Source organism: Bos grunniens, chromosome 3 (genome assembly GCF_055505025.1).
Source record: "Bos grunniens cultivar Pamir isolate PY7600 chromosome 3, Bosgru_T2T1.0, whole genome shotgun sequence".
NCBI classification, from domain to species: domain Eukaryota; kingdom Metazoa; phylum Chordata; class Mammalia; order Artiodactyla; family Bovidae; genus Bos; species Bos grunniens.
Genome location: NC_141167.1, coordinates 117,453,288 through 117,476,891, shown reverse-complemented (window position 1 = coordinate 117,476,891; position 23,604 = coordinate 117,453,288).

The window sequence follows — 23,604 nt, the reverse complement described above, 5'->3', positions numbered from 1 at the left end:
CGTCCTTCTACTCCACCACCTTATTTGATAACCACAAGAGATGTCCTTTTCATTATAGGGGTCTGGAATGCAAAGGTAGGAAGTCAACAAATACTTGGAGTAACAGGAAAATTTGGTTTTGGAGTACAAAATGATGCAGGGCAAAGGCTAACAGAGTTTTGCCAACAGAATGCACTGGTTATAGCAAACACCCTCTTTTAACAACACAAGAGAAGACTTTACACATGGACATCACCAGATGGTCAATACTGAAATCAGACTGATTATATTCTTTGCAGGCAAAGATGGAGAAGCTTTATACAGTCAGCAGAAACAAGACCAGGAGCTGACTGTGGCTCAGATCATGAACTTCTTATTGCAAAATTCAGACTTAAATTGAAGAAAGTGGGGAAAACCACTAGACCATTCAGGTATGACCTAAATCAAATCCCTTATGATTATACAGTGGAAGTGACAAATAGACTCAAGGGGTTAGATCTGATAGACAGAGTGCCTGAAGAACTATGGACGGAGGTTTGTAACATTGTACAGGAGGCAGTGATCAAGCCCATCCCCAAGAAAAAAATGCAAAAAGGTAAAATGGTTGTCTGAGGAGGCCTTACAAATGGCTGAGAGAAGAAGAGAAGCTAAAGGCAAAGAGAAAAGGAAAGATATACCCATCTGAATGCAGAGCTCCAAGGAATCACAAGGAGAGCTAAGAAAGCCTTCCTCAGTGATCAATGCAAAGAAATATAGGGAAACAATAGAATGGAAAAGACTAGAAATCTCTTCAAGAAAATCAGAGATACCAAGGGAACATTTCATGCAAAGATGGGCTCAATAAAGGACAGAAATGGTATGGACCTAACAGAAGCAGAAAATATTAAGAAAGGTGGCAAGAATACACAGAAGAGCTATACAAAAAAGATCTTAATGACCCAGTAACCACAGTGGTGTGATCACTCACCTAGAGCCAGACTTCCTTGAATGTGAAGTCAAGTGGGCCTTAGGAAGCATCAGTATGAATAAAGCTAGTGGAGGTGATGGAATTCCAGTTGAGCTCTTTCAAATCCTAAAAGATGATGCTGTGAAAGTGCTGCACTCAATGTGTCAGCAAATTTGGAAAATTCAGCAGTGGCCACAGGACTGGAAAATGTCAGTTTTCATTCCAATCCCTAAGAAATACAATGCCAAAGAATGCTCAAACTACTGTACAATTGCACTCATTCCACAAATTCTGAGCTAGCAAAGTAATGCTCAAAATTCTCCAAGCCAGACTTCAACAGTACATGAACTGTGAAATTCCAGATGTTCAAACTGGATTTAGAAAAGGCAGAGAAACCAGAGAGCAAATTGCCAGCATCTGTTGGATCATTGAAAAAGTAAGAGAGTTCCAGAAAAACATCTACTTGTGCTTTATTGACTATGCCAAAGCCTTTGACTGTGTGGATTACCACAAACTGTGAGACATTTTTAAAGAGATGGGAATACCAGACCACTTTACCTGCCTCCTGAGAAATCTGTATGTAGGTCAAGAAGCACCAGTTAGAACTGGACATGAAACAACATACTGGTTCCAAATTGGGAAAGGAGTATTTCAAGGCTGTATATTGTTACCCTGCTTATTTAACTTATATGCAGAGTACATCATGTGAAATGCTGGGCTGGATGATGCACAAGTTGGAATCAAGATTGTTGGGAAAAGTATCAATAACCTCAGATATGCAGAGGACACCACCCTTTATTAGAAAGTGAAGAACTAGAGAACCTCTTGATGAAAGTGGAAGAGGAGGGTGAAAAAGCTGACTTAAAACTCAACATTAAGAAAACTAAGATCATGGCATCTGGTCCCATCATTTCATGGCAAATAGATGGGAAAACAATGGAAATAGTGAAGACTTTATTTTTTCACACTTCAATATCACTGCAGATGGTGACTGCAGCCATGAAATTAAAAGATGCTTGCTCTTTGGAAGAAAAGCTATGACCAAGCTAGACAGCATATTAAAAAGCAAAGACATTACTTTGCGAACAAAGGTCCTTGTAGAGAAAGCTATGATTTTTCCAGTATTCATGTATGGATGTAAGAGTTGGACCATAAAGAAAGCTGAGCGCCAAAGAACTGGTGCTTTTGAACTTGGTGCTGGAGAAAACTCTTGAGAATCCCTTTGATTGCAAGGAGATCAAATCAGTCAATCCTAAATGAAATCAGTCATGAATATTCATTGGGATGAATGAATGAATGAATGAATGTGCTGAAACTGAAAGTCCAATACTTTGGCCACCTGATTCAAAGAACTGACTCACTGAAAAAGACCCTGATGCTGGCAAGATTGAAGGCAGGAGGAGAAGGTGATGACAGAGGATGAGATGGTTGGATGGCATCACCGAACTCGATGACATGAGTTTGAGCAAGCTCCTGGAATTGGTGATGGACAGGGAAGCCTGGTGTGCTGCAGTCCATGGAGTCACAAAGAGTTGGACATGACAGTGAATGAACTGAACTGTGATGAGCATTATGCTAGAGGAAATATAGGGTGCTATCATAACACATTTTAGGGGAATTTCATCTAGTCTAAGGTCTTGAGGAAAGGCTCCTGGAAAAACGAATATTTAAACTGAGATTTACCAGCAAGATAGAGCTTTGTAATGTCAAAGTGATGCTTGGTATGAGTGATTTTGAAGGGGAAGTGAAGTGAAGTGAAAGTTGCTCAGTTGTGTCCGAGTCTTTGTTACTCCATGGACTATATAGTCCATGTAATTCTCCAGGCCAGAACACTGGAGTGGGTAGCCTTTTCCTTCTCCAGAGGATCTTCCTAACCCAGGGATCGAACTCAGGTCTCCTGCATTGCAAGTTGATTCTTTACCAAGTGAGCTATCAGGGAAGCCCCTTTGAGTGGGAAGCTGGGATGTATATGTAGTGATAATGATGCAGGCCTTGGGAGCCATGTTCAAAATACTGGAGCTGAGAAGGTACATGGAATTCTGTATGATTCTTTAACGAAGGTGAGTATAGAAGGATGCTGCTATAGAGATTGCAAATGAGAATTATGGAGGGAAGCTTGTTAGAGTCTATCTTTTCTACCAACTCGCTTTTTCTCTTCAAATTCCTATATTTGAGTGGAAGGAGAGATATATGATTGATCTATAAATTTCTAGGGAAAGAGGATCTTTCCCCCGCCCCCACCAAAAGAAGAAACTTCTTAAAACAAAACCAGAGCACTCCTATTTTATATTTTATTCACATAAAATTTTTATACTTTATATGTACAAAATATTTAATGTCTTATACTTCCTAATTTATATTTCCCATATCTTTTAGTATAATATAAGGTAAAGGACTTCCCTGGTGGCTCAGACGGTAAAGCGTCTGCTTATAATGCAGGAGACCCACGTTCGATCCCTGTGTTGGGAAGATCCTCTGGTGAAGGAAATGGCAACCCACTAGTACTCTTGCCTTGAAAATCCCATGGATGGAGGAGCGTGGCAGGCTACAGTCCATGGGGTAGCAAAGAGTTGGACACGACTGAGTGACTTCACTTTCACTTTCAAGGTATATAAAGTTTGATTGATTATATGGCGATCTAGATTAGTTTTTATCTTTATTGGCATTCCATTTGTATCAGTATTAGAATAAATAAGTTGAGGAAGTTTTATAGTGAGCATCCAGATGGCCTGAAAATAATTCTGCATGATTCTTTAAGGAAGGTGAATATAGAAGGATGCTGTTGTAAGGAATTGCAAATGAAAATTGTGGAGGGAAGCTTGTTATAGTCTATCTCCTTGTACCAACTTGCCTTCTTCCTGAAAACTCCTATCTCTAGGTCAGGTCCCCAAGCATTCGAGTAATCAGTTCCTTTTTCAGGGATGTTAGTTACCACATCTAGATTCATTGCCTGTACCAATAAAACCTGTACCAGCCCACCAAGATGGGCTTCCCTAGTAGCTCAGATGGTAAAGCATCCACCTGCAATGCAGGAGACCTGGGTTTGATCCCTGGGTCAGGAAGATCCCTTGGAGAAAGAAATGGCAACCCACTCCACTATCCTTGCCTGGAAAATCCCACGGACAAAGGAGCCTGGTGGGCTACAGTCTATGGGGTCACAAAAAGTTGGACATGACTGAGCAGATGACACACATGCCAACAGAAAGAACACAGAGAGTATGTCCATTGGATTGGGCTGACTAACCAGTGACTCTAGCGAGATGCTAGCAGGCATACATATTGATTATAAATAATGTCTCCATATCTTACAGTAGGTCATATCAAAGAGATTTCAAAATATCTCTCCCTCTGATTTGTTCTAATGAGCTGTGTTGTCTGGAACTTTTCTTTTAGTATTCGTATATGACCTGGCCCTGGTGCCACAACAGGTCAAATCCTTTTTAAAAAAATCTTTATTTATTTATATTGGAGTGTAGTTCATTAGCAGTGTTGTGTTAGTTTTGGGTGTACAGCAAACTGATCCAGTTATACATAAGAATGTGTATATTCTTTATCATTTTTTTCCCATTTAGGTTATTACAGAATATTGAGAGCTCCCTATGCTATACAGTAGGTCCTTGATGGTTATTAATCTTTAAATATAGCAATGGGAAGCCTTACAAATAGCTGTGAAAAGAAGAGAAGCAAAAAGCAAAGGATAAAAGGAAAGATATAAGCATTTGAATGCAGAGTTCCAAAGAATAGCAAGAAGAGATAAGAAAGCCTTCCTCAGTGATCAATGCAAAGAAATAGAGGAAAACAACAGAATGGGAAAGACTAAGATCTCTTCAAAAAAATTAGAGATTCCAAGGGAACATTTCATGCAAAGATGGGCTCGATAAAGGACAGAAATGGTATGGACCTAACAGAAGCAGAAGATATTAAGAAGAGGTGGCAAGAATACACAGAAGAACTATACAAAAAAGATTTTCATGACCAAGATTATCATGATAGTATGATCACTCACCTAGAGCCAGACATCCTGGAATGTGAAGTCAAATGGGCCTTAGAAAGCATCACTATGAACAAAGCTAGTGGAGATGATAGAATTCCACTTGAGCTCTTTCAAATCCTGAAAGATGATGCTGTGAAAGTGTTGCACTCAATATGCCAACAAATTTGGAAAACTCAGCAGTGGCCACAGGACTGGAAAAGGTCAGTTTTCATTCCAATCCCAAAGAAAGGCAATGCCAAAGAATGCTCAAAATACCGCACAATTGCACTCATTTCACACACTAGTAAAGTAATGCTCAAAATTCTCCAAGCCAGGCTCCAGCAGTATGTGAACTGTGAACTTCCAGATGTTCAAACTGGTTTTAGAAAAGGCAGAGGAACCAGAGATCAAATTGCCAACATCCGCTGGATCATAGAAAAAGCAAGAGAGTTCCGGAAAAACATCTGTTTCTACTTTATTGACTATGCCAAAGCCTTTGACTGTGTGGATCACAATAAACTGTGGAAAATTCTGAAAGAGATGGGAATACCAGACCACCTGACCTGCCTCTTGAGAAACATCTATGCAGGTCAGGAAGCAACAGTTAGAACTGGACATGGAACAACAAACTGGTTCCAAATAGGAAAAGGATTTCATCAAGGCTGTATATTGTCACCCTGCTTATTTAACTTCTATGCAGAGTACATCATGAGAAGCGCTGGGCCAGATGAAGCACAAGCTGGAATCAAGATTGCTGGGAGAAATATCAATAACCTCAGATATGCAGATGACACCACCCTTATGGCAGAAAGTGAAGAGGAACTCAAAAGCCTCTTGATGAGAGTGAAAGAGGAGCATGAAAATGTTGGCTTAAAGCTCAACATTCAGAAAACGAAGATCATGGCATCTGGTCCCATCACTTCCTGGGAAATAGATGGGGAAACAGTAGAAACAGTGACAGACTTTATTTTTTTGGGCTCCAAAATCACTGCAGATGGTGACTGCAGCCATGAAATTATGAGACGCTTACTCCTTGAAAGAAAAGTTATGACCAACCTAGATAGCACATTGAAAAGCAGAGACATTACTTTGCCAACAAAGGTTCGTCTAGTCAAGGCTATGGTTTTTCCAGTGGTCATGTGTGGATGTGAGAGTTGGACTGTGAAGAAAGCTGAGCACTGAAGAATTGATGCTTTTGAACTGTGGTGTTGGAAAAGACTCTTGAGAGTCCCTTGGACTGCAAGGAGATCCAACCAGTCCATTCTAAAGGAGATCAGTCCTGGGTGTTCTTTGGAAGGAATGATGCTAAAGCTGAAACTCCAGTACTTTGGCCACTTCATGCAAAGAGTTGACTCATTGGAAAAGACTCTGATGCTGGGAGGGTTTGGGGGCAAGAGGAGAAGGGGATGACAGAGGATGAGATGGCTGGATGGCGTCACTGACTCGATGGACGTGAGTTTGAATGAACTCCGGGAGATGGTGATGGACAGGGAGGCCTGGCATGCTGCAATTCATGGGGTCACAAAGAATCAGACACAACTGAGCAACTGAACTGAACTGAACTGAACATGGCAGTCCAGATTCCCAATCTATCTTTCCTATCTTCCTTCTCTCCTGGTAACCATAAGTTCATTCTCTAAATCTGTGAGCCTATTTCTGTTTTGTAAATATATTCGTTTGTATCATTTTGTTTTTAGATTTTGTATATAAGGGCTATTATATGATATTTGTTCTTCTCTATCTGACTTGCTTCACTTAGTATGATAATATCCAGGTCCATCCCATCTAATGAAGAAATAAGACAGGTATAAAAATAACTCAATTTTGGACAGTGTTTCACTAGTGTTTTTAAAAAATGATGCTCACAGTGTGAGGATAACGCGTTAGCAGCAGAGGCAGCCAGTCCTGGCGTATCTGGGTAAGACACCAAGTGGCCTTTATCATTGGAACTAGGATAAATACATACTTATACATTTTTATGGGTTTTCTAGTTTATTTCTAAAGCAAATAGGTAAATTTAGAGCGAATCAGTTAATTTCAATATATAATTCATTATAAAAATTACCCACCTTTTTCCCACTTAGAAAGATCACAGATGAGGTGCATCTTAGAACTGGGCTGGGATGGAGCTGAGAGGAAGCCTGTCGCTTCATTTGAGGGTTAGCTGCACGGGACTCACCACAATTTGAATATTTTCTTCTTTCTTGTGCACAGTCTGATGTCCTTGAGGTTGTCTGTGTTCTTTATGGCCTGGAGCTATCGGGCCCATTTTAATTTGACTGTTCACATTGTCCTCTGAAATTATGAATAAGGAAAGCATTTAGAGCCATAGGTCTAGTTCTGGGGGGGAAAAAAAAGCTGGCTCTATTTTCTGAGGTTCCTTGGCTGGTTATTTTTCAAACCAGAAGACTTCCTTTCCATGACGTGAAACTCTAAATTGCCAGAATGGTTAAAAATAACATATTTTTAAAGATTGCTATACTTGAGAGATCCTTAGACAGTTGCAGTTTCTTTATAGGATTATGAAGAAGCTGCACATGTGGAAAACAATAGAATCTCTGTCTCTCTTTCTCTCTGCATTCTGTGGTCTGTGAATCTGGGAGTAGGTCTTGGATGCTGTTGCCAGACAAGAGAGGGTACTATTTGTACCTGTAGTTGGCAGGTAAAGGTGGTGACACTCAGTGAGGCTGATGCTATTTTTTCTTTGGTTGTGACGTCACTCTGTTGCCTTGACAGCTGCTGTGGAAGGTGAAACCTGTGGAACATGTAAAGCTTAGAAACCTCTCACTGAGATTGTTCCCTCTCTGGCTAAACCCCTCTTTCAAATGAATTGCATCATTTTCCTTCCCATTGTCACTGGGATATCCTAGTCTGTCCCTGTACAAAAGCCATCTCTTTCTGCAGCAGGCATGGCAGAACTTCCATCCTGCTAAGAGTTCTCCAGAGGGAGCTTGGGCCCCAGGGAGTGTCTGAAATCACAAGCATTTAGAGGAAAATTGAAGCTCTGTGGAGTTTCAATCTGCCTTCCCTAAAAAAGGCACATGGGTATAAGTCATTTCTCCATTAAGTCTTCTGTATTCTCCAGTTAGTACTTCCTATGTTTCTCTTTTCCTTAGGCATTTTTTAAAGCTTCTCTGCTTGTCTGTCACCACTCTTTTCTCAGGTATCCCTATGACTCATGAGGAATTGACATAATTTCTCCTTTTGATTCTGTGACAATTAACCTCTGTCCCTGCAGGTGTGGCACAGCTATGCTGGGGAGATGCACCAAAGGGATTAAGGGGCACTTTGGTACCCAAGACTCTTGTTTGGAAGATGCATCCTTCCTAGAGCAAGTCTCTAGTATCATAGAGAATTTGCACAAATGTTCTGAGTCCCAAACTTCTCTGTATGTGCCCTTTATATTGAAATGGCCAGAAAGAATTTCCAGGTGAAATTTTTGAGATGAAAAGGAGTGCTGGAACTCTGGAGGAGGGTGAAAGGGTCCAACCCCCAGTGTTCCTGTTCTTCTGGGATTTCAGGCAAGGACAATGATGAGTAGAGACCACTGGGTTGGAGATAAATGCCTGGCCTTTTTAGGCAGCATTGTTTAGCACACAGAAGTTACTCTAGGGTGCATCTAGTCCCATTAATTTATTTCACATATGAAGAAATTGAGGCCCAAAACAAAGCTTATTCAAAGTCATCCAGCCAAATAATCTAGCTGAGACTGGAACTCAGATTGCCTAAGTTTCCAGCCGGTGTTTATTCTGCACTAATGGAATTCTCTGGAAAAAGACTATTGTTTTAATGAAATCTTGACCAGTCTAAGGACATTACAAAACTTTTTTGGTAAGGCTCTAGTACCATTGAACATTCTTGAATGAAAAAGAATTTACAAAGTCTTTGTAACAGGGCAATCTACTGAGTAATAACTCATGTCAACCTTATTCTCTGTGGAGTAACATTCAGTCACTTTTTTTGCCACTGATTATTTCATAAGTACCATACAGTGTGCAAAACATTGAGAGATAGAGAGATGGAAAAAAAATAACGCTTCAACATTCCTGAAACTTGTGAAAGACTTGTATTGCAAGTGACATTTGACTTGAGTTTTGAAAAAGGGGTTCCAAGTCGAATTGGTTTCTAGTATCCAGTCTTTCTGGAACATAAGCTTTCTAGAGAGAAGCAATGACATATACCTTTAGATCACAGAAGTTTTTCTTCTAATTTTTCTAATTTTCTTCTAATAAGTTTATAGGGCTGGTTAATTAAACAGGAATAATAGATATAACCTAGCTCAACTTTTGCAAGGCTTTTGAACTCATCCTTTGCAGATTCCTCATTAATAAGCCAGGAAACACATTCTAGGCCAAATAATTTTTAGGTGAGTGAAGAGTAAACCATAAGATTAAGTTGATCATTATAGATTTAATGATTAATTAAATCTATCAATGTAGATTTAATAAGTATTAGTTTCTGGGAAATGTAAGGGAGGGATCAGCAAATTATGACCTGAAGGCCAAATCCAGCCCATTACCTATTTTTAGGTAAATAAAGTGTTATTGGAATAGTGCCTTCGCCATTTATTTTCATGTAGTGTCAGTGGCTGCTTTTGCATTAACACTGGCAGAATTAAGTAATCGCAACAGAGACATAAGGCCTGGGAGAGATACAGTCTCTGTCTCTGTCTTAGGTCAGGTTTCCTGGGAGGCAGAGTCTGGATGGAGATTTGCATGCAGGAGACCTATCAGTTCAACAACTGTAAGGGACCGAAGGAGGAAACAATGGGGATATGGAGAATTTGAGCTACCAAGAATTTGCAAATGAAGCCTCAGTCTGTCTTACAGGGAATTGCTATACATCATGTTTAGGATCAATTTTTTTTTTCTTTCTTTTTTTGTGCTATGGCTAGGCAATTTCATGTATAAGGGCTCAGTTAACTTTCACAAAAAAAATTTCTAGATACCATTTACACTATTTATAAATGAAAAAAACTGAAACACATAGAGTTTTTGAGTGATTTGATAGATAAAGCCTGAATTTCTGACAAGCTTGTAAAGGCTCTGTGTATTAATTGGCCAAAAGATTGTTTTGAGCTTAATTCTAGATGGGCAAAAATATATCCAGTGATTAAAAAAAAAAAAAAGTCAAAAAACAACTCACGTGCTTAAGATCATGGCATCCGGTCTATCACTTCATGACGAATAGATGGGGATAAAATGGAAACAGACTTTATTTTTTTGGGCTCCAAAATCACTGCAGATGGTGACTGAAGTCCTAAAATTAAAAGACTCTGGCTCCTTGAAAGTAAAACCATGACAAACGTACATAGTGTATTGAAAAGCAGAGACATCACTTTGCTGACAAAGGTCCGTCTAGTCAAAGCTATGGTTTTCCAGTAGTCATGTGTGGATATGAGAGTTGGACCATAAAGAAGGCTGAGCACTGAAGAACTAATGCTTTTGAACTGTGGTGCTGGAGAAGATTCTTGGACAGCAAGGAGGTCAAACAAGTCAATCCTAAAGGAAATCAACCTTGAATATTCATTGGAAGGACTGATGCTGAAACTGAAGCTCTATTACTTTGGCCACCTGATGTGAAAAGCCAGCTCACTGGAAAAGACCATGATGCTGGGAAAGATTGATGGCAGGAGGAGAAGGGGGAGACAGAGGAAGAGATGGTTGGATGGCATCACCAATTTGATGGACATGAGTTTGAACAAACTCCGGGAGATAGTGAAAAATGGGAAGCCTGGCGTGCTGCATTCTATGGGGTCTCAGAGCCGGACATGACTGAGTGATTGACTGAATGGCAACAACAACATGCTTAAGACATTTATTCAAGATTCACATGACATTATTTACCCATTAACATCTTTGAAAAATGTATGTATTTATTTGGCTGGGTCTTACTTATGGCATGTGAGATCTTTAGTTGTGGCGTGTGAACTCTAAGTTGCAGCATGTGGGGTCTTAGCTCCCTGAAAAGGGATTGAACTCAAGCCTCCTGCACTGGGAGCATGAAGTCTTAGCCCCTGGACCACCAAAGAAGTCCCACCCATTAACATCTTGATGATTTACTGTTTGGGTATGTCAAAGGAGAAATTTCACTTCCTCAGTTCAATTATTTTAAAGATCATCTTCAGAAACTATAAAACTCCTAGAGGAGAACATAGGCAAAACACTCTCTGACATACATCACAGCAGGATCCTCTATGACCCACCTCCCAGAATATTGGAAATAAAAGCAAAAATCAACAAATGGGACCTAATTAAACTTAAAAGCTTCTGCACAACAAAGGAAACTATAAGCAAGGTGAAAAGACAGCCTTCATAATGGGAGAAAATAATAGCAAATGAAGCAACTGACAAACAACTAATCTCAAAAATATACAAGCAACTCCTACAGCTCAACTCCAGGAAAATAAATGACCCAATCAAAAAATGGGCCAAATAACTAAATAGACATTTCTCCAAAGAAGACATACAGATGGCTAACAAACACATGAAAAGATGTTCAACATCACTCATTATCAGAGAAATGCAAATCAAAACCACTATGAGGTACCATTTCACGCCAGTCAGAATGGCTGCGATCCAAAAGTCTACAAGCAATAAATGCTGGAGAGGGTGTAGAGAAAAGGGAACCCTCTTACGCTGTTGGTGGGAATGCAAACTAGTACAGCCACTATGGAGAACAGTGTGGAGATTCCTTAAAAAACTGGAAATAGAACTGCCTTATGATCCAGCAATCCCACTGCTGGGCATACACACCAAGGAAACCAGAAGAGAAAGAGACACGTGTACCCCAGTGTTCATCACAGCCCTGTTTATAATAGCCAGGACATGGAAGCAACCTAGATGTCCATCAGCAGATGAATGGATAAGAAAGCTATGCTACATATACACAATGGAGTATTACTCAGCCATTAAAAAGAATACATTTGAATCAGTTCTAATGAGGTGGATGAAGCTGGAGCCTATTATACAGAGAGAAGTAAGCCAGAAAGAAAAACACCAATACAGTATACTAATGCATATATATGGAATTTAGAAAGATGGTAACAATAACCGTGTATACGAGACAGCAAAAGAGACACTGATGTATAGAACAGTCTTTTGGACTCTGTGGGAGAGGGAGAGGGTGGGATGATTTGGGAGAATGGCATTGAAACATGTATAATATCATATATGAAACAAGTTGCCAGTCCAGGTTCGATACACGATACTGAATGTTTGGGGCTGGTGCACTGGGATGACCCAGAGGGATGGTATGGGGAGGGAGGAGGGAGGAGGGTTCAGGATGGGGAACACATGTATACCTGTGGCAGATTCATTTTGATATATGGCAAAACCAATACAATATTGTAAAGTTAAAAAAAAAAAAAAAAAAAAAAGATCATCTTCAATTCACATGCTGGTCCTAGAAAAAGACTAAGGTCAAATGTGGATAATTGGTCCAAAGGATCTAAGATTAAGTAACAATAGACTGTAATCATTCTTATATAAATGATGCTGAGGATTATTTTTTCAAGGTTGTTATAATGGAAATGAGTTGATATCCAGGGCAGCCAATTAAAGCTCAGGAGCATTTCAATGGTCACATAATAGGAAGATAAACAAAAGCTGAGCTAATTCCACTATGTATAATAATCTCCCATTTCCTTGCAGTACTAGGTGCCATTTCTGTCTTAGGTTGATCATTTTTTGTTTCTTTTTCTTTTCTTTTTTTTTTTTATTTCCCATGACTGGAAGGTCACTCACTATATCTGGAGTGGAAAGTAATGGGTGCTTGCTCATTCTCCAGCTTGTTACTGTGATGAACATTGGCAAGTTAAGTAACTTCTGTAAGTTTTGGTTTCCTCATCTTGTGATATTGACCTTGCCTTTATCTTAGGTTATTATAAGCCCTAAAGGATAGAATGTAGATAAAAATCCATTATAAGCTTAAATGTACAATGCAAATACTTAAAAATGTACTAGTACAGCATCTTCAACCTAGTGGAACTTATAACGCTACTTTATGTATATTGAAATCCTAAAAATAATTTTATTCACTTTTGCTTAGTAATTAGCTTCAATCCTTAATAAGTTTCATAAGATAGAATCTGTAGTATTATAAGTATCCAGAAATAAAGCATTCCTGGAGGAAGTTTAACTTATTGAAGGGAAAGATACTGTATATCTCATGAATTTGAAGGCAGGAATCCATCCTTATGTGACCTCTTTGTGAACAAGAGTTGGTGGTGGTCCAGCCTTTGCACAGTCATGTGACGTGTGATGTGGAGACACCACCCCAACTTCAGAAGCTTTGAAGAATGACGTCAGTTCTCACTGAAAATTTTCCCGAAAGGAGTTAATCTAGGGTTTTATCCTGTGGTGAAACAGAAAGCCTCCCAGACTGTTTTTCTCTAGACGTTAATTTTTCTCCCCAAAGTTCTATCCTTAGGACAATGTCAGGGAAATCCCTCCAGTTGCCATTTATCAGTTCTGTTTCTTTCCTACTGGACTGCTTCTGCCACTTACTTCCTTCTGTAAACCTGTCAAGTTGTTCCTCCTACGACCTACAACAGCTCCTACTTCTGTCCAGGACAGGTCACTCTATTCTTTGTCAGCGCCATGCTTTATGATCCTCTCTCGTTTGAAGAAATGCCTGTTTCCTCTTATCCTACATTTCTTGTGAAGAATTCTCATGGAACACTTCTAGAGAATACAATTCTTCACTCTACTCTGTCTGTGACAAGTAGTTTCTAGGGAGATTGACATCAGAAGCATCGCTACATGTGACTGCGAGTCAGAAGCATTCTCTCGCTTGGTTCTATTTCCCATCAGCCCAGTATTTCATTTCAGCCCCCAGAAAGGGGTGGATTTCCATGGTTCTATCCATTGAAAACCTGAGAATATATTTAATGGTGTTAGAAATTGGAATCAAGAATAATATTAGCCTACGGAAAATGCCCGAGTCACAAATATTCTTTTGGAACATGATCCATCTGTAAACCAAGGATTCCATGTCTAAACAAATCTGGGCATCTGATTTCTCTCTCTCTTTTTTTTTCCCTGAAAATGTGACCATTGATAATGACCTCTGCACATATTCCCAAACGCTTACCATACTTGGGCAGCTACACAGATAAGAACAGGCCAAGATTATACACATTTTACCCCCAGATTCCCTCTTTAACTCTGCTCTTCTCTCTCTATCTCAAGATTACTTATCAGAATGAAAGTAGGAGGGAGTGATATTATTATCATTGGGATAAATTTCCATTTGTTATTATTTTTAAAGCAAAAAATTTGAAAATGGCCATGCTTTATTTTTAGTAACAGACTACGTTCAGTAAACTTCATAATCCATCATGATTTCCCTGAGTGCTGTGACACGATAGTTGAGAACTGTCGGTTAGGGGTGTGAGTGTAAATTTATTAATGCTTTCCTGACTTTCTTACCCTTAGTAAGCCATAGTCATGCTGGCTAAGGAACAGAGGGCAATTACAAGCTTCCTGGTGTTTATATGGATGGCAGCCATCTATATTTCTCTGCGAAGGGTCTATGGAATAAAAGTGTGCATTGCAGAGGCAGTTAAGTGAGCCAGATATAGCAAACTAAGGCAGATAACGATATGGCCTCAGGCCTAACATGGCTCAAGTCATTCCTCCCTGACAAGAGTAACGGCTCTTTTGCCCTTAAGGCCCTCAGGCCCACGGAGCTCCGGGCTGTCATCCTTCTCTCCACAGAACACGTGAGGTCATTAAGAGAAATGCTGACGCCACTCTCGGGGCCGTGATCTTCCCTGACACCAGGTTGCAGCTGACACAGAGATGACATTCCTTTGGTGTCAAATCCAGGCAGAGTGTTGTCCTACCTGTCCCAATATCTGTTGGAAATCAGCTCTTGGAAATAATTTAATTGGTTCTACCTCAATTCAGATAAGACTGAAAGGCAAGGATAAAGTTGCCACACAAGGGCAACCCTGGATTCCAAATGACCCTGGAAGATCCCTGGATACAGTGAGCCCGGTACACCTGTGGGAACTCTACCTGGCTAGTTAAATCCTGAAGTAATGTGTGTATGAGACAACAGATTTATGTGGATTGCGTATGTATGCTTGCATTCCTGGATGCAAAGGGTTCCTGGATCCAGTTCCAAAATGTATGTGTGTGAAGGCATCCCCATGCCAGCAAGGAATTTCTTGGAGACCAGCAGAGTGTCCAGAAATTTGGCTCAATTCTGACATTATCTACCCAGAGAAAGAATCTACCCAGATTCCACCGCTAAAGGGCTCCATCCCACAATACTTCCCTCCATTTCTAACACCAGATGCAAGCCCAGGTTTTTACCTGTGTTTCTGACCCACTAGCTGTAAATGAGAAGTTCCCAGGACCCCCTCCTCACGTTTGATTAATTTGCTAGCACGGCTCACAGAACTCTGGAAAACTTGTGTCTTCACTAGGTCGTTGTTTAGTCACTAAGTTGTGTCCGCTGCTGCTGCTGCTAAGTCACTTCAGTCGTGTCTGACTCTGTACGACCCCATAGACGACAGCCCACCAGGCTCCCCTGTCCCTGGGATTCTCCAGGCAAGAACACTGGAGTGGGTTGCCATTTCCTTCTCCAATGCAAGAAACTGAAAAGTGAAAGTGAAGTCGCTCAATTGTGTCCGACTCTTAGCCACTCCATGGACTGCAGTCTACCAGGCTCCTCCATCCATGGGGTTTTCCAGGCAAGAGTACTGGAGTGGGGTGCCATCGCCTTCTGACTCTTACCAATTTATTATAAAAGGATGTGTATTAGAAGATACAAATTGATAGGTAAAGAGAGAAATAGGTGAGATTCTAAACAAAGGACCTTCTGCCTTGTGGAGTGTGGGGCCTTGCACATGGAATTATTCTGATTTGCCAACAGGAAACTCTTAGGGGAAAAAAGAAACAAAAAGCTTTCCTTCTGTTTCTTATGGAAGCTTCATTACATAGTCATGATGGACTCAGTTATCAGCCAGTGGAAACTGATTCAACTTCTAGTCCCTCTCACCTCCCAGGAAATCAGGGAGTGGGATTAGAAGCTCCAAGCATCTAATTACACGGTGGGTTCTCCTGGCAACCAGCACCCACCCTTGTGTGTCTCTGTGCTCAGCTGTGTCCCACTCTTATGACCACATGGACTGTAGCCCACCAGGTTTCTCTGTCCATGGAATTTTCCAGGCAAGAATGCTGGAGTGGGTTGCCCTTTTCTCCTCCAGAGAATCTTCCTGACCCAGGGCTTGAAGCTGTGTCCCTTGTGTCATCAGCAGGGAGATTCTTTGCCACTGTGCCACCTGGGAAGGTCTTGGGTGGGAACCAAAGGAAAACTTCTTAAAGTTTTTTTTTCAGAAACTGAGCATAAGAGACAAAATATTATCACATTTTTCTTATTGCCTGGGAAATTTTAAGGGTTTTGGTAGTTGTGAGCCAGGAATTGTGGATGAAAACCAAATATATTTTTCCTATAACTTACTTTAACTATTTTGTGCTGGGTATATGGAGTAAATGGCCTTGTTAATAGTGAGGATATGCCTATATTTGGTCATTAGAAATTTCATTTACAAAGTTAGAAATCATATAATAAGCACAATACATTGTTCAAAGACATGGATGCTTTTCCTTTTGTGCTGCAATGAAGAGTATCTTCCCTCCCTTCTCCCTTACTCTTCATAAGGTAGCTCACTGATTCCCTGGACGGAATCAGTGTGAGAGGTGCGTTCATCCCCTCTTCTTTCACATGATTCTTCTTCTAGGAAAGGACACGGAGAACAGAGAAAGATTGAAATGCTAGCATATTGACTTTAATGGCTGAGTTTAAGCATGGAATCTCTATGGTGTTGCTTCACAGACGTTTGTTGAGTGGGGGTTGCCATTGTGAGCTCACTCTTCCTTCAGGGAAACTGACTCTGGCTGTTCCCTTTGAGAGTTTTTCACAATAAGGACTTTGAAGACAATCACAAGCCACTTTTCAATTAGGCTTCCTGGAATAGGCTTTAATCTAATAAGATCATTAACACACGGTGACATATCAGGGCTGCCTGATGTCATTACTGGACAAGGGGATAATTTTCCCTTTTTCTTTGAGAAGGGGAGGACCTGCTGCATACAGGCCAATACTTTGTGAACTTGGAGTGTAGGCTAGCAATATAATAGACAGTAATTTTAAGTCAAGGCAGGATAAATATAAAAATAACTCTTCTTGGTATGGTTGCCTATTTGTCTCTATTAATGAAACCAGTGAAGTCTTTCATTGAGAAAAAAAGACATGGATGTGGGACTGCTATGTCTGCATTTACAATTTAGAAGCAGAATCATTCAGAAGAAAACTGCTGATGTTGGTCATTAGTAGATCCAGCTTTTGCCCCTGGTATGGCACTAACAAGCTTTGTGATTAAAGGGATAAGTTTGTGTTAAATAACCCCTTGCCAGTTCTCCCTTGTGACCAAGGGCATGCACTGGTGAGACAGCTGTCTGGAGTTTCAAGCAGTGCTTACTGTCTATATAATCCTGGCGACTGGACTCAGCACCACGCTCCATCCAGCTTGGCTGAACAGCCCAGAGCTTTGACAAAATGCTCAGAGGCACTTGGATGAACTCTGTCATTTTATTCCTCTATATAAACCCAGGACTGACTTTTCAAATGCCATGTGGGCATGACTTTAGTGTATAACTGACAATAGTGTAATGTTTTATAAAGTGATATTTCAAGTAAAAACAATTCATAGCAGTTCTGTGAGCATTTTAATGGGTGCTACAATGGATTTACAGGGAAAAAAGGTACAGTCTCGTGGAAGCCTTGGAAATGCCCGGCTCAGATCTTCCTTCAAAAGGATCTGCTGCAGGAACATAGTTGACAGACCTCCTCTAGTTGCTGCTCCTTTGGACCCACCACGGCATTCACTTTGAAGTCATTCTTCTCATAGGCTAGTCCCAGCCAGTGACTGAACAGGGCTGTTACTAGAATCAGGCCATTCCTTCCTGAGACAGGATTTCTCTAACAGACAGTTTTGCTCAGGAACTCCCACTGATCTGGCTGAGATCTCTGAGAACTTCTCTGCCATCTGAAGTTCTTCTTACCCAATTTTTCCTTCTCCCTTCTTGCAGATGTAGTCTTGCATCATGTCTGTGTGTCTCTCTCCTTTTACCCTTCCTAGGCATGTCCCCCAATAAATATTCTATATATCTCATGTCATTTTGGCATCTACTTCTTAGAGGACCCAAATGGATGAAAGCAGTACTGGAAGAGGGCCAAGAAAATAGGCAGTAAGATGAAACTTTAGGACAGGTCCATTCATTGCCCAGCTGTAAAGGAGGACCCCGTCCTGAGTAGTCTGTGGGAAAGGATGGTCCCAGGACAACATGGCAGCCCAACTGATAAGTTTATCACAGGTATTTATCTAAGAAAAAGTCCCTGTTTTCATGGTATTAATGTTAGATATTTTATATTTATGAATGTTAGAAACTCAATACTACATTGTTGTAATTACCACTTTATATAAATTTGTGACTTTTTTTTTTTTTGCAAATTAAAACATGTGGTTTCTTTTTAAAATTAATTAATTTATTTTTAATTGGAGGATACTTGACTTACAACATTGTGTTCCTTTCTGGCATGCATCAAATGAATCTGCCATAGGTATACATATGTCCCCTCCCTCTTGAACCTCCCTCTCTAATTTTGTGACTTTTAGAGAAGATTGAGAGAAAAGTCATATGCCTTTATACTTTTGGTATATTGACCTTCTTATTTATTATTTATGGTTCTCTTCATTTGTTTCTGTGTATTTGAGTTATTATCTAGGGTCATTTGCTTAGTCCAGTACAGTTTTTCTCCCACCCACCTCATTTGTACTGAATGTGCAAATTAATGTTATTCCATAAATTTGGGGACATTTCAGCCATAATTTCTTTGAATATTTTTCAGCTCCTTTCTCTCTCTCTCTTCTCCTTCTGGTAATACTATACTGCATGTATTGGTGTTCTTCATGGTGTCTGATATTTCTGAGTGTCTGTTCACATCATTCTTTTTTCTCTGCTCTTCAAAGAGCATAATCTCTATCAGTCTGTCATCCAGTTCACTAATTCTTTTGCCTGTTCATATCTACTGTTGAGCCCCTTTTACTGAATATTTGATTTTAGTTTCTGTACTTTCCAACTCTAGAATTTCCTTTGCTGTTGTTATTTTAAAAATAACTTCTGTCTCCTTATTGATAATCTTTATTTGATACGACCTGGGAGAGGGAGAGGGTGGGATGATTTGGGAGAATGGCATTGAAACATGTATAATATCATATATGAAACAAGTCGCCAGTCCAGGTTCGATGCACGATACTGGATGCTTGGGGCTGGTGCACTGGGATGACCCAGAGGGATGGTACAGGGAGGGAGGAGGGAGGAGGGTTCAGGATGGGGAACACGTGTATACCTGTGGTGGATTCATGTTGATATATGGCAAAACCAATACAATATTGTAAAGTTAAAAAATAAAATTAAAAAAATTTTTTTAAATGATAATTTTCTATTTTAATTCTTCAAATATATTTAACATGACAACTCTGAGTATTTGGTGAAGACAGGGCAGTAGCCTCAGTTTCTCTCTCCTAACATGACATTTTTACCATATGAGCTAGGGCGAGGGACACTGGGACCCCAATATTCTTGAAAGTGCCACTCCAAAATGGAGGCTCTGTCTTTTAAGTTGAAGCTAGGTGGAAGAAGGGAGCTCCATCTTTTGGCTGCACTCACCTGGAACATAGTCTTAGCAACAAGTAGCTAGGAGCTGGATGAGAACAAGTGACACCCTGCCATTCTTAGGAAGGCAGCTCTTCAACTCAGAGCAACTCCTCTCAGGGTAGAGAGGAAGCCCTGTGTTCTTGGCTTCATCAGTCTCACTGAGTTGAGAGGAGGAAGGGAGGAAGCAGATCTTGATTTAAGTATCAAAGTCTTGTTGTTCTTATCAAATTTTAGTAGATTTTTTTGAATGAATGTTTGTCTGCTATAAACTTTTAAGGTCATATCCAGATAGTTAATAAATTTTTTTTTTATCAGTTTCACAGTCATGAAACTCATAATGCTACCTCAACAGAAGTGGAACTCCCCCAATTTTTTTTAAACAATTTTTATTGCAATTATCACTTATTTTGTCCACGTGCATGCTAAGTTGCTTCAGTCATGTCTGACTCTTTAAGACCCTATATAGCCCACCAGACTTCTCTGTCCATGGAATTTTCCAGGTAAGAATACTGGAGTGGGTTACCATACTCTTCTCCAAGGGATTGTCCCTAGACAGGGATCAAACTCAGGTCTCCTGCATTGCAGGCAGATTCTTTACCATCAGAGCCACCAGGGAAACAAACAGAAAATGACCAATTGATTTACCTTTGTACTCCTAGTGCCCACTATAATTTAGTGCTTACATTAAATGCTTACTTAACATGTGTTGAAAGTATTTGCCAAAAAAACTCTCATCTATCTATCTGTATTTGTAGTTGGAATATATAAAATTGCAAACACAAAATTTGATAAACAGAAATTAATATTTTAGACAACCTGAATATGGCAGAGGCTGCAAATTACCTATATTCTTCTTTTCCTTAGCACCAGATCCAAATTTACTTGGGATTAGAATGTACTCAACTGAAACAACTGTATTTCCTAGGTTTCCTGACAGCTAGGTGTGACCATATGACTCAGTTCTGATCAATGAGGTGTAAGTGAAAGATACTGAGTTAGCTTATGAGAAGCTCCTGATGAGAGGGTTATACAACTGGATTAAACTTTTTACTCTTTCTGTCTTTTCAGTGTTTCTTGCATTGAATATGGCATAATGACTGTAGCTCCAGGAGTCACTTTGGCCCTGGAGATGTCTTTGAGAATTGAAATAGCGTTTTAAGGATGGCAGAGCAGAAAGATAGAAGGGAACTGAATTTCTGATGATGGCGCTGAAGACTGGCTCCTATACAGTGACCCTGATAGGAATAGGAATGTTAAACTTTTGCCTTGCTTAAGCCACACATTTCTAATTTCTATTAGTAGTAGGCAGCAATCATTCCTAGGAGCTTCCCTGGTGTCTCAGATGGTTAAGAATCTGCCTCCAATGCAGGAGACCTGGGCTTGACCCCTGAGTCTGGAAGATATCCTGGAGAAGGGAATGACTATCCTGTCCAGTATTCTTGCCTAGGAAATCCCAAGGACAAGGAGCTTGGTGGGCTACAGTCTGTGGGGTCACAAAGAGTTGGACATGACCAAGTGACTAATACTTTCAGTCATTCCTAACTGATATGGCGTCTATTTCACATTTTGGTGTATTAAGTTCTACTTGTATATGTAGTGAATGTCATGTATTTGCATTTGTCTGTTGTGGTCTGAAAATTGCAACTTGCAGGACAGTCTTCTCTACATAGTATATAAAACTAAATCCAGAAATGGGACACTGGGGTCCTGATACTCCTCAAAATGCCACTCCAAGATGGAGCTTCCATCTCATAAGCTGAAGCTATGTGGAAGAGAGCCCCACCTCTGGCTGCACTCACAGAACATAGCCTTAGCAAAAATGCTGAATTAGCAAACAAACCAATACTATATCTATATATAGTTTAATCTTGTTTCACCCTGCTTCTGCAACCTCAAGCAACTATATTTATCAATAGATTTTGTGCTTTGATCTAAAGAGGAGAATGAAAAAAAAAAATAAGTAAAGAGGAGAATGAATACAAGAGAAAAAATGTAACCTCCACCTTTTCATTTTTTTCATGGTTCCATTCAAACGAAGAAGTCATTATTTACATGTGTTTGAGATTTTCAAGTAAAAATTAAAAGAATCTGACACCTTATCAACATCACTTATTCCTTCATAGTTGATTTCAATAATGAGATGATAATAAAACTTCACATATATCGAATGCTTACTATCTGTGCATGAAACAATGTTCCAATTGATTTATATATAATCTATACAACAAATTTGTAAGGTATGTGCTATTATTATTTTCATGTTACAGATGAAGAAATGGAGGCACAGAAAGTTAAATATGTTGCCCCAAATCACACAGCCAATAAGTGGTAGAACAAGGATCAAACTTTAGCAGTCTGCTCCAGAGTTTGTGCTCTTTTCAACCACATGCTGTACTGTGCTTCGTCACTCAGTTGTGTCAAGACTTTTTGTGACCCCATGGATGGTAGCCCACCAGGCTTCTCTGTCCATGGAAATTCTCCAGGCAAGAATACTGGTATGGGTTGCCATGCCCTCCTCCAGGGCATCTTCCCAGCCCAGGGATCAAACACAGATCTCCCACATTGCAGGTGGATTCTTTACCATCTGAACCACCAGGGAAGCTCAAGAATTCTAGAGTGGGTAGCCTATCCCTTCTCCAGGGTAAGATCCAGGAGTTGAATCAGGGTTTCATTCATTGCTAACTCTAGTGGACTCTTTGCCAGATGAGTTACCACGGAAGCCTATTATCAACTATGCTGTACTACATTTTCTATCTAGAAATAATTATGTTTTTAGTCATGGAAGCTCTTCTTGCCATAAAGACACCCCTTGTTTCTTTTTAACATTTGTTAAGAAAGCACTTTAATGTTATGAATATCCAGAATACTTTCAGTATATGACCAACCTAGACAGCATATTACAAACCAGAGACATTACTTTACCAACAAAGGTCTGTCTACTCAAAGCTATGGTTTTTTCAGTAGTCATGTATGGATGTGAGAGTTGGACCATAAAGAAAGCTGAGCACTGAAGAATTGATGCTTTTGAATTGTGATTTTGGAGAAGACTCTTGAGAGCTCCTTGGACAGCTAAGAGTTCTAACCAGTCAATCCTAAAAGAAATTAGTCCTGAATATTCATTGAAAAGACTGATGCTAAAGATGAAACTCCAATACTTTGGCCACCTGATGCAAAGAACTGACTCATTGGAAAAGACCCTGATGCTGGGAAAGATTGAAAGTGGGAGGAGAATGGGGACCACAGAGGATGAGATGGTTGGATGGCATCACTGATGCAACGGACATGAGTCTGAGTAGGCTCTGGGAGTTGGTGATGGACAGGGAATCCTGGCGTGCTGCAGTCCATGGGTTGCAAAGAGTCAGACACAGCTGAGCGACTGAAATGAACTGAACTGAAATTATAGCCATACATGCAGATAATCTTTATGATTTCCTGTATAAAACTATCATTACAGATGGTAGAGGGAGAAGGAATCAATACATTTCATTGATACTGAAATAATATGTCCATAATTTTCAATATAACCAGAAATTTTTGATAATATGCTTTGTTATTGGTATGTTATGAGGTATATCAAAGGCAAGTTGCTACTAATAAAGGACCAAAGTTTGTGGTTGACTTTCTTTTTATACAAATCAGAGTAGTTTCAGGGTTATTTTATTATACTCACTCTGCTCATTTGTGCTCCCATAAGTTTTCATATGTTAGGAAACAATGCTTTGGGTCATAATTACTGGAAAACAAATTTAACTCCTATTTTGTTTTATCTGTCTTGCATATTTGAACACATTAGGAGAGAGAGGTTAAGAACCATTGGTCTAACCTGTCAGATATAGTGGTATACCATACAGGTTAGTTAGCTGAAATAAGAGGTATGATGATCCATTTGACATTTTTAGACCTTCAAAAGTCTGTTTGTTTTGGCTCAATGGTGGGAATCATCTTGTGGATAATTTAAATAAACCTTCAAATAA